Source organism: Nothobranchius furzeri, chromosome 17 (genome assembly GCF_043380555.1).
Source record: "Nothobranchius furzeri strain GRZ-AD chromosome 17, NfurGRZ-RIMD1, whole genome shotgun sequence".
In the NCBI taxonomy this organism is placed as follows: domain Eukaryota; kingdom Metazoa; phylum Chordata; class Actinopteri; order Cyprinodontiformes; family Nothobranchiidae; genus Nothobranchius; species Nothobranchius furzeri.
Genome location: NC_091757.1, coordinates 21,842,858 through 21,858,617, shown reverse-complemented (window position 1 = coordinate 21,858,617; position 15,760 = coordinate 21,842,858). Strand labels below are relative to the sequence as shown.

The 15,760-nt window shown below is 44.3% G+C and overlaps 1 protein-coding gene across 4 annotated transcripts in view; it reads right to left on the bottom strand.

The window, feature by feature from the left end:
• loxl2b (lysyl oxidase-like 2b) overlaps positions 1 to 15,760 on the bottom strand; it is a 159,384-nt gene that overhangs the window by 130,660 nt on the left and 12,964 nt on the right. The window contains exon 2 of one of the 4 annotated variants that reach the window (XM_054738185.2): positions 7,548 to 7,638. The exons of the other annotated variants lie outside the window; for them this stretch is intronic. The gene's annotated coding sequence lies outside the window, so the exon portion shown is untranslated. The remainder of the gene's footprint in view (positions 1 to 7,547; positions 7,639 to 15,760) is intronic. 4 annotated transcript variants of the gene reach the window in all.

The following is a 15,760-nucleotide window of genomic DNA, read 5'->3' as shown; positions in this document are numbered from 1 at the left end:
TGTTCTGTCGTGTGCAGCACTTTGGTCAGCTTACTTAATGATTTTAAGTGTACTTTACATATAAAATAGACTGGATTGGAACTCTTATAAACCAGGCCACAACTAAACCTAACTTGCTGTGTTATCACACAACAGCAGCAAACACATTTACATGCTCAATTAGTAAAATCACCTTAGCTCCGCCTCCTCAGATATTATTGGCTCTGTATAACACAGGGGTGTCGAATCCTGGTCCTGGAGGGCCGGTGTCCAGCATGTTTTTTTTCTCCCCTGTTTCAGCCACCCTGATTTCAATCAGCAGGTGATTATCAGGCTTCTGCAGAGCTTGATGACCTGCTGCACAGGTCATTCAACCACTGAATCAAGTGTTTTGGAGCATTAGGCAATTTGCTCAGTAACTCTTCTTCTGCGGATGCCTCTAAAGACTTAATGATTTCCTCTAACTCCTGAATACGTTTGTTTTCTGTTTTTTTCTTATGTGATGAGAAAGAGATGATTTTACCTCACATCACTGCCTTTCCTGCCTCCCAGAGAATAGATGCTGATGTTCCAGGCAGGTCATTATTTTCTAAATATAAAGCCCACTCCTTTTTAAAAAAATCTATAAAACCTTCGTCTTTAAGCAGTGATGTATTAAACCTCCAGTTTTTGCTTGGTGGGATTGTCTTCTTGTTTACCAGAGTTAAAGAAACCGGAGCATGGTCGCTGACAACTATGGGGTGTATCTCAGTGTCTGAAATGTCAGCCAACAATGAGCTGCTGACTAGAAAATAATCCAAACATGAATGAGAGTGATGGACGTGTGAGAAAAAAGTATACTCTCTACGGTTAGGATGCCCGTAAGCCCATAATCACTCATGTACTGTTTAACTATGTTAGTGGATTGCCAATTGCGCTGAGTCCCAGCTGTACTGAGCCTGTCTGTTAAAGAGTTCATCCAAAAATTAAAATCACCTCCAAGTATAAGTGGACAGTCCAAGTGTTCGGAGAGTACAGAGAAAAAATTATGAAAGAATGAAGGGTCATCAATATTTGGACTGTATATGCTGACAATACATAAGCTTTGATTCTGTATAGATATTTTTAACATTATAAATCTACCCTCTGGATCTGAAATTGTGTCCAATACTGTGAAATTGACGTTTTTGTGTATTAAAATAGCTACACCTCTTTGCCTAGAGTTATAGCAGGCAGAGAACATGCTGGGAAACTCAGGTGTTTTAAGTTCATCTGCGGATGTGGCAGATCTATGAGTCGCTTGTAATAATATTACGTCTGCTTGCACTCTCTTTAGCTGATCAAAAATCTTTATTCTTTTCTCTCTGGAGCCAGCTCCATGTACGTTCCATGAGACAAACCTTAGTGCACCCATAGATGTGTGTGTGTGAGTAGCTAAAATATGATGCCTTCATGTGAATAAGATGGAATAAGTATCTAAATGTATAAAATAGTATGTTAATAAATAACAGAAAATTAAATAATAATAATAATAATAATAATAATAATAATAAAGATCCAACAGTGTTTGTGGTTGTATTATTTGACACATAAATTATGATATTGTGCTGTGGATTTAATATATATTTGTGTATGTGTGTGTGTGTGTGTGTGTGTGTGGGTGTGTGTGTGTGTGTGTGTGGATGTGTGTGTGTGTGTGTGTGTGTGTGTGTGTGTGTGTCTATCTAAAAATGACAGAGTCTTCACTAGTACCATGCAGACGCACACCTATCTGGAATAATCCTGATATTTTGCAAAATAATAAAATGATGAACTTTCCGGACTGGTAAAATAAAGGAATCCTATACCTGGAACACATATATGAAGGATTGGACTTCATCCCATTTAATAGAATAGTCTCCCAATTTGGAATAGATAATAGCTTTTTAGAATATCACCAAATTAAATCTGTAGTCAAACAAAAATTTAAGCTCAATAAAATAGAATTACAAACACCATTAAGGGTATTTGACTTTTATAATCTCAAACCCCTTAAACTACTGTCTAAAGTCTATAAGACACTGTCCAAAATAGGCAATAGAGTAGCAATCCCTATTGAAAAAATGGGAGGTGGATCTATCAGTCAGCTATGACCAGAACTTCTGGTCCCAAACTTGTTTAAAAACTTTTAAAATGATCAGACACCCCAATTTACAATTAATTCAGTGCAAAATTCTACACAGAGTACATTATACAGGTCATCGGATGTTCAAGATGGGGTTTGTGTCGTCTGACACCTGTACACACTGCACAAACAACATTCCTGACATTACATTCACACACTGTGGTCCTGTCCACCTGTCCAGGAATTTTGGGGTAGAGTATGTGAAGACCTGTCAAAGTGTCTGAAATGTCATATCCCAACCACCCCCTCTCTTTGTTTACTGGGAAACCTGGACGATGTCCTGATTGAAACATCTTTGCCTCACGTGGTTCTGACTGCCATATGCATCGCTAAGAAAACTATCCTCTTGAATCGGAAAAATAGAGATACTCTTTGCATCAACCAGTATAGAAATCTTTTGTTAGGTCACATTACACTTGATATAGCCTCTGCTTCCACTTCAAATCAATCTCTCTGGGCTCCTTTGATCGGTTCCATCACATAGCGATGACGGGGGACTATTGATATTGACATTGTCCTGCGGGATGATGTGGGTGAGGGGGTGGAGGGTCTGAGTTTGGAGTATCTGGATGTTCCTTGGAGGTGGGTTCACTGGGGGTGTCTGGGACTGGGGGGCCGTTGCCCCCCTCTGGAAGTGCTTGGGTTGCCTCGGGGGGTGAACTACTGGCGGTTGTGAGTGGGGCCCCTTGGAGGTCTTGGCTGTGGCTATGGGTTACTGCCCGGCGGCTGCATTGCCCCTGGGCGGGTCTGGGTGGGGGCCTGGGGGCTTGGGGTGTGGGGTTGGCCGGTCCCGTGGGGGGATCTGGGCGGGGCCTTGGGGGTTGGGTCCTGACATGTATGCTGCCGGGGAGAAGGCAGGAACATGCAGCAGTGCCTGACTCGCGTTCAGGGGCCTCGGGTTGACCTTGGCTCCTCTGCTGTCCCATCACAGGGGAGGGGGATGTCCAGGAGGGGGAGGACCCAACCTTACCTGGATGTCCTATGTATTTTATAGTCCGGAAGTTGTGCAAATGCAGGGATGGGCGTAGGTATTCTGATGTGGTGGGGGTGGGTTGGTGCCCTCAGACTCCGTGAGGCTCTGTGATGCTCCTGCTTTGGGCCCTGGCAGGATGGGCTGGGGTCTCCATGCTCTGGGTGGCATTTTGACAACAGAGGTGCCTATTGGGGCCAGTGGGGGAGCTGGCTCCCTGGAGGGCCAAGCCCAACCAGCTATTCCTCCCCATCCCCACACACTTCTCTCCTCCTGCTCCCTCACATCATCACACAAACATGCACATAGGACCTTGGGGGGTGGACAAGTCAGGGAGTGTGGGTATGGACCCCATTTCCGCATTCCTGTGGCAACCTGCCCCCCCAATTTTTTCTGCACCTTAAACACTTGCACCAACGACATTCCACGCAAACACAGACTTAGGGCCTTGGGAGTGAGCACATCCAACGGCATTTGGCAGGGGGATTTTTCAGCCTCATCCCAAGTGCCGGTGCCCAATTCCAATTTTAAACCGCACTTAGACACTGAGGGCTGTGGGTGCAAGTGGGGACGTGTGGTGGCATCAGCTGGCATAGGCCAGACGATGCCTGCACTGCCTGTTCCCCACAGCCATGGAATACACCTCATCAACACTCACTAACACCATATTGGAGCAGGCGGAGGGAGACTAGGGGTCTTAGCACACGTCTGTTGTTGCTTGGCTTCCTGGGGCTGGAGGCTAGGAGGGAGATCTGGCCGTCTGATTGGGGTCTGGGGTGGTGGGTTGCTATGCTCAGCGTTGGGTGGGGGAGCCTGCTCATCAGCACCCCAGCAGAAAGAGTCGAACTCTTGGAACCGGTAATGATTGTACCCCATGTGCAGCAGTGCCAGGACCAGAGTGAATAGGGAGCATGAGTGGGGAGCATGAGTGGGTGTCCGGCATGCATATATGGGCTGCATGGTGGCGCAGTGGTTAGCACTGTTGCCTCGCAGCACGAAGGTCGCAGGTTCAAAACTCGCCTTTCTGCGTGGAGTTGCGTGTTCTCCCCATGCATGCGTGGGTTTTCTCCGGGTACTCCGGTTTCCCCCACAGATCACAACATGCCCTATAGGTTAAAAAAAATACATATATGGTAAGTCGCTTTGGGTAAAAGCGTCTGCTAAGCACATAAACATAAACATAAACATGTGTATGTGTGAGCATGAAGGAGGGAGTGTGTGACTGTGTTTGTGTATGACTGTATATGTCAGGTGGGGCCTTTGACTCCTCCCTTCTCCTGGGACTTCTTTTGATGATATAGATCTTCGTCTCCCCTCTCCCTGCCACACCTGGTTTGGAGTGTGGTGCCTTGGTCTGCCTGGGCCATGGCTCCCAGGTCAGGGAGTTTAAGATTTTTGGCATCTGCCTGACCAATCCCGGTGGCTGCCTGGTGGGGTCTGGGTCCCTGGGCTCTGCTGGGTCCCCAGCGGGGGTGGTCGCCCCTGGGTCCCGGGTCATTGGGTCCTAGGCTCAGCCGGCTAGGGGGTGGGAGGCTGCGGGCGAGCCTGTGGGCTTGCCACCGATATCTCCCAGGACTCTGCCGGCTGCTGGTTGTGGCCCCCTGGGGCGATCCTCTGCGCCTCTCGAGGGGAGCGAGGGCTTATCTGGTCGCAGTCTCCCTGGAGTTCCTGTGCTCTGGGGCAGCTCCTGGATCTCTGGGACTTGGAGCTCCCTCCGTCTCCGACACATCTTTAGCTTTGGGTTAGCTTCAGGTTAGCTTGTAGCTAGTTCGACCGGGTGTCGTCAGTTGATCCCAGCCTTACAGCCCCACCCTCAGCTCCACCTCTCTTCCCTTTTATGGAATTGTCTGGGCTTGACGGAACCTGTGACACGGTCAAAATGGCAGTGGTGGCCACCTCCCATTTTTGTACAAAAACTTATTATTGGAGCCTATGGAAACCCATTGTCCATATATGTATGTCGATGGTAGCAACCTAGCTACAACCGGAGTTGAGCATTGAAGTCCCCCAGCAGGACAGTGGAGTCCCCTGATGGAGCACTATCTAGCACTCGTCCCAGGGACTCCAAAAAGGGTGGGTACTCTGAACTGATATTTGGCCCATAAGCACAAACAACAGTCAGGACCCGTTCCCCGACCCGAAGGCACAGGGAAGCTACCCTCTCGTCCCCCGGGGTAAACCCCAACACACAGGCAGAGAGCCTTGGGGCTAACAAAAAGCCAACCCCAGCCCTCCGCCTCTCACCCGGAGCAACTCCAGCAAAGGAGAGTGTCCAATGCCTCTCAAGGACTTGGGCTCCTGAGCCAATGCTATGTGTCGAGGTGAGTCCGACTATATCTAGCCGGTACAGCTCAACCTTTGCCACAAGCTCCTGCTCCTTCCCTGCCAGTGAGGTGACGTTCCATGTCCCAGTAACCAGTTTCCTTGTCCGGGGATCGGACCGCCAAGGCTCCCGCCTTGGTCTGCCACCCGATCCACATTGCACCGGACCCTTCATGTTCCTCCTGCGGGTGGTGGGTCCACAGTTGGATTAGCCCATGTATCCGGTTCGGGCTGGGCCCGGCTGGGCCCCATGGGCGAAAGCCCGGCCACCAGGCGCTCACTCAGGGGCCCCAACCCCAGGCCTGGCTCCAGGGTGGGACCCCGGTAACCCTCCGGGCGGGTACTCCGGCTCTTTGAATTTACATCCATGAAAGATCCTCTGATATCATGTACGAAGGACTAAAATTTTTAAAATGCCTAGGGTAAGAACCACTAAAAGGAGTTTCTGTGTATCAGTATGTGGTGTGAAACTGTGGAATGGGCTGCAGGAAATACACAAACAGTATCCAAATATAAACAAATTTAAATCACTGTATAAAAAAATGATAATTTATGGGTATGAAAATGAGGTTCTCTGACGTTATGGAAGCTATGATATTGTCATTATTATTTTGCTGTTGTTTATGTTATTATTGTCATTGTTATTACTACTATCACTAGTACCATAAAATGTTAATGCAAATTGCTCTCATTAGTAGCTGCATATATATATATATATATATATATATATATATATATATATATATATATATATATATTGTATGTATGTATGTATGTATGTAGGTATAGATGGTAACTTGTAAAGTAAATTAGTAATGTGAGACAAGGGGGTGGGATTGAATGTTACAGAAGAAGAAAATACAGCCATTACATAACTTGCTAAAAATGAACACATCATTATTCTACCGGCAGACAAAGGAAGAACAACAGTGATAATGGACAAGGAAAATACAAACAACAGATGGAACAGATGCTTGAGGGAAAAAAAGCATGAAATACTGAAAAAAGACTTGACAGAAGACATTAGGAAAAACATGAAAAAATTACTGAAACCATTACTAGAGAAAAGCTAAATAACTGAAAGAACGTACAAACAATGGATTCCAACAGCAAACCTAATTCCAAGAACCCAAAGATACATAAACAGACCACACAACTGAGGTCAATAGTAGACAGTATAGGTACACCGACATACAAAATGGCAAAAGAGATTAGCAAAATCATCAGTCCACTACTAGGTAACACAGACCAACATTACAAAAATAGCAAGGAGCTAGCAAAAGAACTAAAAATGATCACTACTGATGACAAGGACACACTAATCTCACACAATGTTACATCCCTGCTGACCAAAACACCAACCCAAATAAAGCATTGTTATAGTTGTCAACAGAATCAGACAGGATTAAACTCTACACAGAAAAACAAACCTCATGGCAGATGATCTAACACAAATTGTCGCATTGACGGAAATGTTGGACCCAAAGTGCTGGAACCAGAACGACTCGGAGATGAGGTGTGTGTAAAAAACAAAGCCTTTATTTTGAGAAACGTAAAAAACTAATTCCAAAAGATTCCAAACCAAGGGAGCCAACCAGAACTCAAAATAATCCACAGGAGGGGAAAATAACTCAAAAAGCTAGAAACTAGAAACATTGGACCTGGAAATCAGGGGGCTACATGCACGCTGACAAATGACAATGGACCAACAAACACTGAGATACAAGACAGGGTTATATATACAGGGGCTGGGTGATTAAGGGAATTGGGCACAGGTGAAACTAATAACTGAGAGGAGGAGCAGAACAGGGCAGGGGAGGAAACCAGACCTAAACGGGGAAGGAAAACACATTATACACTAAAAGGAAATACAACCTAGATAATCTAAACATACAGAAAACTAAAGAAAGATCAACCTGAAACTAGAAACACTCGGGGTTAAATATAGGAACTAAGGAGACCAGAAACAAAGGAAGATGAGATCTAATACAGGAGATCTTAATACTGATAAAGGGTAAACTAAATAAGAAGTGAGTGCCTAGGGGGAACATGAGGGAAATCTGAAGGGGGCTGGGAACCACAGGGACACAGAACATGACACAATTAATAGAACTAATAGCAAATTCAACATACTTCAAATACGATGGAACCATCCACAACCAACAGGAAGGCTTTGCCATGGGAAACCCATTGTCAGCTACCCTCTGAATTTTTCATGGAGGACCTAGAGCAAAAAGCCATAACCACTGCAGATCAGTTTGTGTTTGATTTAACAAGTAATCAATATCTGTACTTGTACACATTATAATAAGATACTTATTAATGTTCATATTCATTTCACTTAAATGTTTTAAAACATTCATAAAACGTCCTCACAAAGGGTTAACCATCTTTGTATCTGAAGTACGGCGCCCTGAAATGTGTCAAATTCTGATTTGCCAAATTTATAAGCAATGTGTTTTAATAAAACAGGAATTACTTCCCAATTAATTCAGTTTCCAGCTGACTCCCGATTCGGCCAAATCGGGGAAGAAGCATTTTGGAAACCATCCTATCTTTTGACCTCAGGTCAAAGCCTCTCTGCAACGCTGCAGCTGATATCAGACAAAACGCTCTTCTAAGATCCAAACAAACAGCCTTGGATGCAAACAAGCATTACAGCTTCCTGTCGTCACCTGGAGAGATTTCAGACTAGACGGGTCCTAAAGGAGCTAATCTATGGGTTCCTGATTCTACTACTACTACTACTACTAATAATAATAAATTTCATTTGAGGGTGCCTTTCTCAAAACCAAGGACACCTTACAAATAAAAACAGATAAAAACATTAAAAAGAACACAGAGGTTGATAGAGCAATAAGAGCAAATAAGATACATACAAATTCTAACATTTTAAGATCTACGTCTAAAGGGAATAGGCTTGCTTGAATAGGTGAGTTTTGAGGTGTGCCTTGAATAGTGTAAATGAGTCAGTATTTCTAATTGCAGAGGGAAGTGTGTTCCAGAGCCGCGAAGTAGAGTGACTAAAAGCTCTGCTTCCCATGGTGGTAAGGCAATCTCGAGGTTGAACCAGGTGAAGGGCAGACGAGGATCTAAGAGACCAGGAAGTAGTTGCAATAGTTAATAAATTACAAAGATAAAGTGAGGCCATGTTATGGATAGATTTAAATGTGAGTATTATGAGCTTGTACATGATTCTGGTTTCTATTGGCAACCAATGTAGTTTTTTAAGAATAGGAGTGATGTGATTACTTGAGGGGGTACCAGTAATGATGCGTGCTGCAGAGTTCTGGAGAAGTTGGAGTTTATGAAGGGATTTAGCCAGTAAACCAAATAGAAGGGAGTTACAATAGTCAATGCAAGAAGTGATGAGGCAATGAACGAGGATTGCAGCAGCATGAGGCATGAGAAAAGGACTGAGTCTGTTGATATCGCATAGATGGAAATATGCGGCCCAAATAACATGGTTAATGTGAGATTGGAATGAAAGTGTACCATCTAGTATGACATCAAGACTTTTTACCTGTAGAGAGGGTGAACAGTACAGTTGTCAATATTGATGAAGAGATTTGGAGCATTGTTTAAAACTGAAGCAGTGCCAATGAGTGGGAGTTCCGTTTTATTGCTATTTAGTTTAAGTAGATTACAAGAGAGCCAAGACCTAATCTCTGGTAGATAATTAGAGAGGGAGATTGGTGGAAGGGATGAATTTGGATTAGAGGAAATGTACAGCTGGGTGTCGTAAGCATAACACTGAAAATTGATGTTGTATTTGCGGAAAATTAAGCCAAGGGGAAGCAAATGGATGCTAAATAAGAGGGGAACCAAAACCGAGCCTTGGGGAACTCCTGCAGTAACCGGGAATGAAGTAGAAGAGGGAGATCGAAGTTGAATGAACTGAGTAAGATCAGATATGTATGAGGTGAACCAGGTTAGGGGGATGTGACTAATGCCGATAGATGCTAATCTTTTCAGAAGTATGTTATGAGAGATCGTATCGAATGCGGCACTGAGATCTAGTAGAACAAGAATGGAGAGAAGGCCTGAGTCTGCTGCCATTAGTAGATCATTAGAGATTTTTACCAGTGTTGTCTCTGTGCTGGTGGTCTGAAACCAGACTGGAATTGTTCATACCTCATACTGAGAAGTTCACTCCACTGGCAGTGTCCACTACAAACTCTTGAACCCCTGGATGCACAAGAATCTCCACAAAAGGGTATCGTAGATTTGACATAGATTGTGTTGGATGGTTTTATAAAGATATCTTTAGTTTAACAAACATACGGCCAAATTCTTTTGCAACCCAGAATCCACAAATTCTCTCAGATACTTAAAGGGACTTTACGGAGTTTTGAATTTTTATGCTCGTGATTGCCCCCTCAGGCCAAAAGCGTAATAGCAGCTTCAATAGTAGGCTCGTGCAAGAGGCGCGCATGCTGTACGTGCACACTCCTTAATGAAAATAACAGCTGAGACAGCCCCGTGTGTGTGTGTGTGTGTGTGTGTGTGTGTGTGTGTGTGTGTGTGTGTGTGTGTGTGTGTGTGTGTGTGTGTGTGTGTGTGTGTGTGTGTGTGTGTGTGTGTGTGTGTGGCCCGGAGGACAGAGGACAGGAGAACACGCAGCTAATTAATAAAATAATTTGGTTCTGTACCTTTCTCTTCAGCACAGCCGACAGAGGTTTGAGATGGGTCAGTACGTCAGCTTCACAGATCATTCCCTTCCCTTGCTTGAAAAATTGTTCTAAAATGAAAGTTGAACCCACATCTTTTTTATCTGTGAATTCTATGCTGTTCGGCGAGTCTCAAATGAAAATTTGGGCATCTTACTGTAAAAAAAAATAAACCATTAATGTAAAAAATAAATTCTAAACAGATTGCGCTCACAACCAGAATCAAACCCGGATCTCCTGCACGAGAGTCCGACCTTTTACTATGTGAGCTAAAGCGCTGGTAACATCTTACGTATCTGTAACATTTATATCCTTGATGACAGCTGAAACAACATTCAAAGAACGGTTCGGAGCAAAAATGGCTATTTTGTTGCTAATTAGCAGGAAATATCTAGAAGAAAGTTCTACAGAAAGTAGCTAAGGGTCCTCAGAAATGTAGCTAGCTTTGTCACTAGGCGTTAGGAACAGCGACAAAGTGGCACTGCCTCTCTCTCTGCTGCTAAAGCTACGGATAGCAAATGCTACGGGCGATGCCTGAGCGTGAACGCGCATGAAGCAGCCTGCTCGACCCGAGCATCTCTCTTTTTCTGTGATTTTACAGAAAAACAGGCAATCACAGTAAAAATGCCAGGGCTCATCCTACAGGACCAGGGCATTGCAGGAGAACGTATGAAGAAGACATTTATTATTTCTATACATGTTTTGGCTGTCACACTTCCATAATGCCCCTTTAAGAACGGTTCTGCTAAAACATCTAGTTCCATTACAACATCCCATCCATCATATTAATCTACTTCATATCCATCATTTCATTCATATCCTGTCGTGTATAATCATTGGTTTAGGGAAAAGAAATAAATTCATTTATATAAACTATTAACTTGACTCTGTCTGAATTAATATGAAATGTGTTTACAGTCCCTGAATAAGTAAAGTAACTATAATCTTCTGATTACACATTCAAAGGTCAATCAGATTGATATTTCATATTTATATGGAACATCACATCTTACTGGTCTTTTTTTAAATGAGGTTTCTCAAACCAAGAAAATGAAAAGGGAACAGAAAGAATAAAACTTATGTTATCTGCCCCTTTTTAACTAAAATGACATTTTTACAATGAAATAACAATAATTATGAATTAGACTATACAAAGTAATTTTAATAAAATATGTAGTCAACCATCAACACTACACATAATAACAGAAGAAGAGGAATGTGGACAAGAGGGCCAGCACATACAAAATGCTTTAAAAACCTGTGGATACCCAACATGGGCAATTAACAAAGCAAAGCAACAAGTAACAACAAAAAGAAAAGACAACACAAAAAAATAAATAAATAAAAAACAGAAATCACCGAGCCAAGATATCATCAGCACAAAAATATGGAGACATATAAGAAATCCCATGCAAACTCTGTAACAGACATTCATAGGAGAAACCGGACGCCAGCGCAACACACCAACAATAGAACATAGAAAGGAGTGCAAGAAGGAAACAAGTCAAAGACACACAACAGCAGCAAAACAGGAACCGCAGTTTAAAAAATTAGCCACAACAGACCACTGTACAAGAGGAAATCATATAATGGACTGGGATAACACATGGGTCATAAACACAGAACAACTAAAGTTTAAAAGATGGATCAAAGAAGCAGTTGAAATAAGGAGACAGAACCAGAACCAGACGGAGTCTACACGCCGGACCACTCATGGGACACTGTGATCAGCGGAGAGGGCGTGGGCAGCAGAGGGCGATATCACCCTCTGCTGCCCACGGATAAAAGGAAGTGACGCCACCAACATCCGGCGGTTACTCTGACGAAGACAGCAGTGACGTAGAAACATGTCGGCAAAGGTAAAGACAAACCCTCGTCACACTGTGTACAACAAAGAAGTAAAGAAAACAACATTGGAATTTGCAACACTTTGCTCACGAGCTTTTATTGTGAAGGCATAGCGGTCTTGTCACCGCAATGCTCCTCCCCTTGGTGGGTCTCACTCTGAAACTGGACTGCTGCAGGAGTCCAGACACAGACATGCACTGGGATGAATATGTGGGCCACATGTGCACATTTTCCTTGTGTTGTAGAGCATTTTCATTTAGAAACAAACGTATTTTTGCAGTAACACTGAACAACCAAATTACACACAAGCAAATCGATTTTGAATGAAACGTGCATCAGTGGTATTCGTTACATTTTATTCCTTAAAATGTGTTTATTTTTAATCTTTTGAATCTTTCAAGTATTTCAATTTTTGTTTATTTGTTTTTTTTTTCTTCATTCTTACTTTTGCTCTCCTTTTCTGCTCCTGTAATGACTGTTATTGCTGTTGTGACACCAAACATTCCCCAATAACCACAATAACACCAAAGGGAATTTCTATTTTTATTTCTATTCTATTCTTCTATCTGTAGTTTTTTTCGCAGGTGAACGACTAACTCTAACCCTAACCAAAAATCAGTAAATCAGAATCTCAGCCACTGGCAGAACAAATCAGACCTAATTACACACTGAACAAAGTTCCTGATAACAAAAACCATCCTCCTTTCTGGGCAGGAAGACTTCAGTGATTCTGTCTCAGAGCTGTCTCTGAGACAAACTAGCGAGGGATTGGGGGCACTCCTGTAATAATGATCAGTCTCGAAAATTGAGCTGAAATAAGCCCTGAGACCAAATCAACTTCTTCTTCTCCGCTAGACTCCTAGTTTACTATCTGTTGACAAGTGATGAGGATGTTGGTGGACAGCTGATGACGGTTTTAGCCATAATACACCTGGAGATGATTTTGGAGATCCACTTGTAAACTAGCAGGTCATAAAGCTACATGTGAGAGTAAAAATGAAGCCAGCCATGCAGCACAACATTTTATTCTATATTTCACACCCACTACATCACTAAATCAGCTGGTCTTGTAAAGGTAGCAACCATGACTCAATCCTGACTGGGGCAACCTATTAGCCTGGCCTGCCAGACTCGACCTCGGGTTAATTCTGCACAGAGAAAGAGTCTGGTAACTCACAGGCAGAGAGGCACACGAGGGGCGGGACTAGCCAGCTCAAAAATAACCAATCAGAAAAAAGACGGAAATGCCGACTGTACGACATGACGCTGTAGTCTGGCAACAGCGCAAACATCTTTCTTTAGAAGAAAGGCTTTTAGCGCTTCTACTTGTTTTAAAGGCATTCAAGTCATTTAGACCAGAGGAAAGAGCCGCAGCGAACTCCGCGTCAGTCGCCATGTTTATGACAAACTCGGCGTTGTGGTGTGTGACGTACGCTACTCAGCGCTGATTGGTTTGGTATTGGATTCTCAGGGGTGGTGATATTGAATAGGAGAGTTCCCAGACCCTTTCTCTGTGCAGAATTAAACAGCAACCTATACAAACCCTAGATCAGGGGTGGGGAACCCTGGTCCATCGAGGGCCGCTGTCCAGCATGTTTTAGTTTCAGCCCTGCATCATCACACCTGATTTCAGTCAGCTGCTGATTAACAAGTGTCTGCAGAGCCTGATGAGCTGCAGAACAGGTGAATCAACCACTGAATTAGAAGTGTTGGAGCAAAGACATGCAGGATACCGGCCCTCGATGACCAGGGCTCCCCACGCCTGCCCTAGATAAATCTGCGTGAGAGTAATTCTTAAGAATGGAGCTCATTCTCCTCTGAACACAAGTTATGGAATTGCTTGCCTTGTGCAGCAGCCATCGTTTTTGTTAGAGGCGGTGTTGCCACTTATCTGCCTTGTTGCAGGGGCAGCTCAGCAGTGAGACTCCTTGGTTAGTTTGTTCCTCATCAGAGACAACGGTTGCTCCCACAGGTATGTGCTGCTGAACATGGAGAGAATCTGAGCAGCTGGGGGTTGTCAGTGTGTCGAGGAGGAGAGATAAAACTGCAGCAGCCACAGAGTCATACTGGCTTGAGCGTGTCCCTTTCTGGGCTTCAAAGTTGACAAATTGTCGGGTAGGCTGCGTGCACTGTGTGCTGAGTAAGAGGAGGTTTTTCAGTTTGTCCCAGCCTGAGGGTGAAGCTTGGTTTATGCTTGACGCATTTACTTAACGCTTGGTGATGCGGCTCGCGGATGGAACGCGCTTCACAACTCGCAGCGTTTATGGTTCATGCGGCTTGTCTCTGCGGTGAGCCAATATTCTCCCAAACTGTAGGGGGCAGCATGGAGCTCTACGGCAAGCATCCAACACTACACCATAGTAGAAGTAAAACTTACTGTTGTTTATAACAGTTGTTAATGAAAGTTGAGAGCCAACTCAGCTCTCTAAGTAATTGGTGGAGTGTTCTTGTTTCCACCAGGATCACCGCTTTTCCGTTTGTTCCCCTTCCTTAGCTTCACATATCAGTCCCTCATGATTTTCCAGCATTTTTAACAGCGTCCTCGTCTTTTCCGACAGTGCGAGCTATTTCTCTCCAAGAATTATTAACAACATGTTGATCACGGTGATCTCTTGAGAGCTGAATCATACAAATGTCTGTATTTACCAACCTCTGCCATAAGTCTGCCATGTTTTTCGGTGTTCGAACGTCCGCGTGGTTAGAAAATTTCCTAGGTACGCGATGTGGAAAGTTTGGGCCTTGCAGAGGCCAGATGGAGGGGCGTGGTTTTTAAAATGTCGCAATTTTGCCGCGCAGAGCCGTGCGGACCTCGCGGACGCGTCAAGCACAAACCAACCTTAACGCTGCAGGCATCGATGTTATGGAAAATAATGACTGTAAACAGACAGGAGGGGGCGCTTCAACTGACACACTAATGCTGCAAAGCGCTAAGGGATTTGTAGTCTTTGTGGCAGAATGGGCCGGTGGGCCAGTTTTAATATATATTTGATTTCGCAGGAAAAATATAAACAGAGAAATTTGGCCCGCGGGTTCGAGTTGAACACTTGTGACATAGTGTGTGTAGGGCACCAAGTGGTTGGGAAAGCCTCAGCCTGTCAGACCTCCCCACCCCCGGGCACACTGTCAGCAGATAATTCAGTCCCCAGCACCGGGCCGGAGTCCTCCCCCAATAATCAACTTGCTCCTATGCCCTTGGTTGTCGGGGAAGCCGCCTCGCGGCGTACCGACATACCTGGGGGTGTTTGTCTGGAACCTACCCTGGACACCAGCCCGCCAGGAGCGAGCTCTCAATGGTATCGCTCTCCAGGGTCACTAGATGCCTTGCTTCCTGGTGGTTGGACAGACTGGTGGTGCCTGTGCTTTAAAAGTCTCACCTCAGTGTGTCCCCGGGCAGCTGTGGCTACACTGTAGCTCATCACCATCAGCGTGTGAATGTGTGTGTGAACGCATGAATGATACACTGTAGTGTAAAGTGCTTTGGAGTCCTCTGACTCAGAAAGGGACTATACAAGTGCGGGTCATTTATCATTTAAAAACAAGTCACAACTGCCAAGTGTTCCTTTAAACTGCTCCACATTTATGGGTTGCACCCATGGACACATGTCAGCACTCAGTGGAAACAGTCTGCCTCACTATCTCAATCCCATGGGTGCTTGAGCCGTCAGCTGCTCATCGCTTAGACCAGTGGTCCTCAGTTACTAACCCTAACCCTAAATGTAACCCAAATCCTGATAACGTACCCAATAACTAACTACTGACTTCAAATGTAAATGTGTTGTCTAATTTAATTTGTGCAATTCCTTTGATTTAGATTTTGTTCTTTGAAAC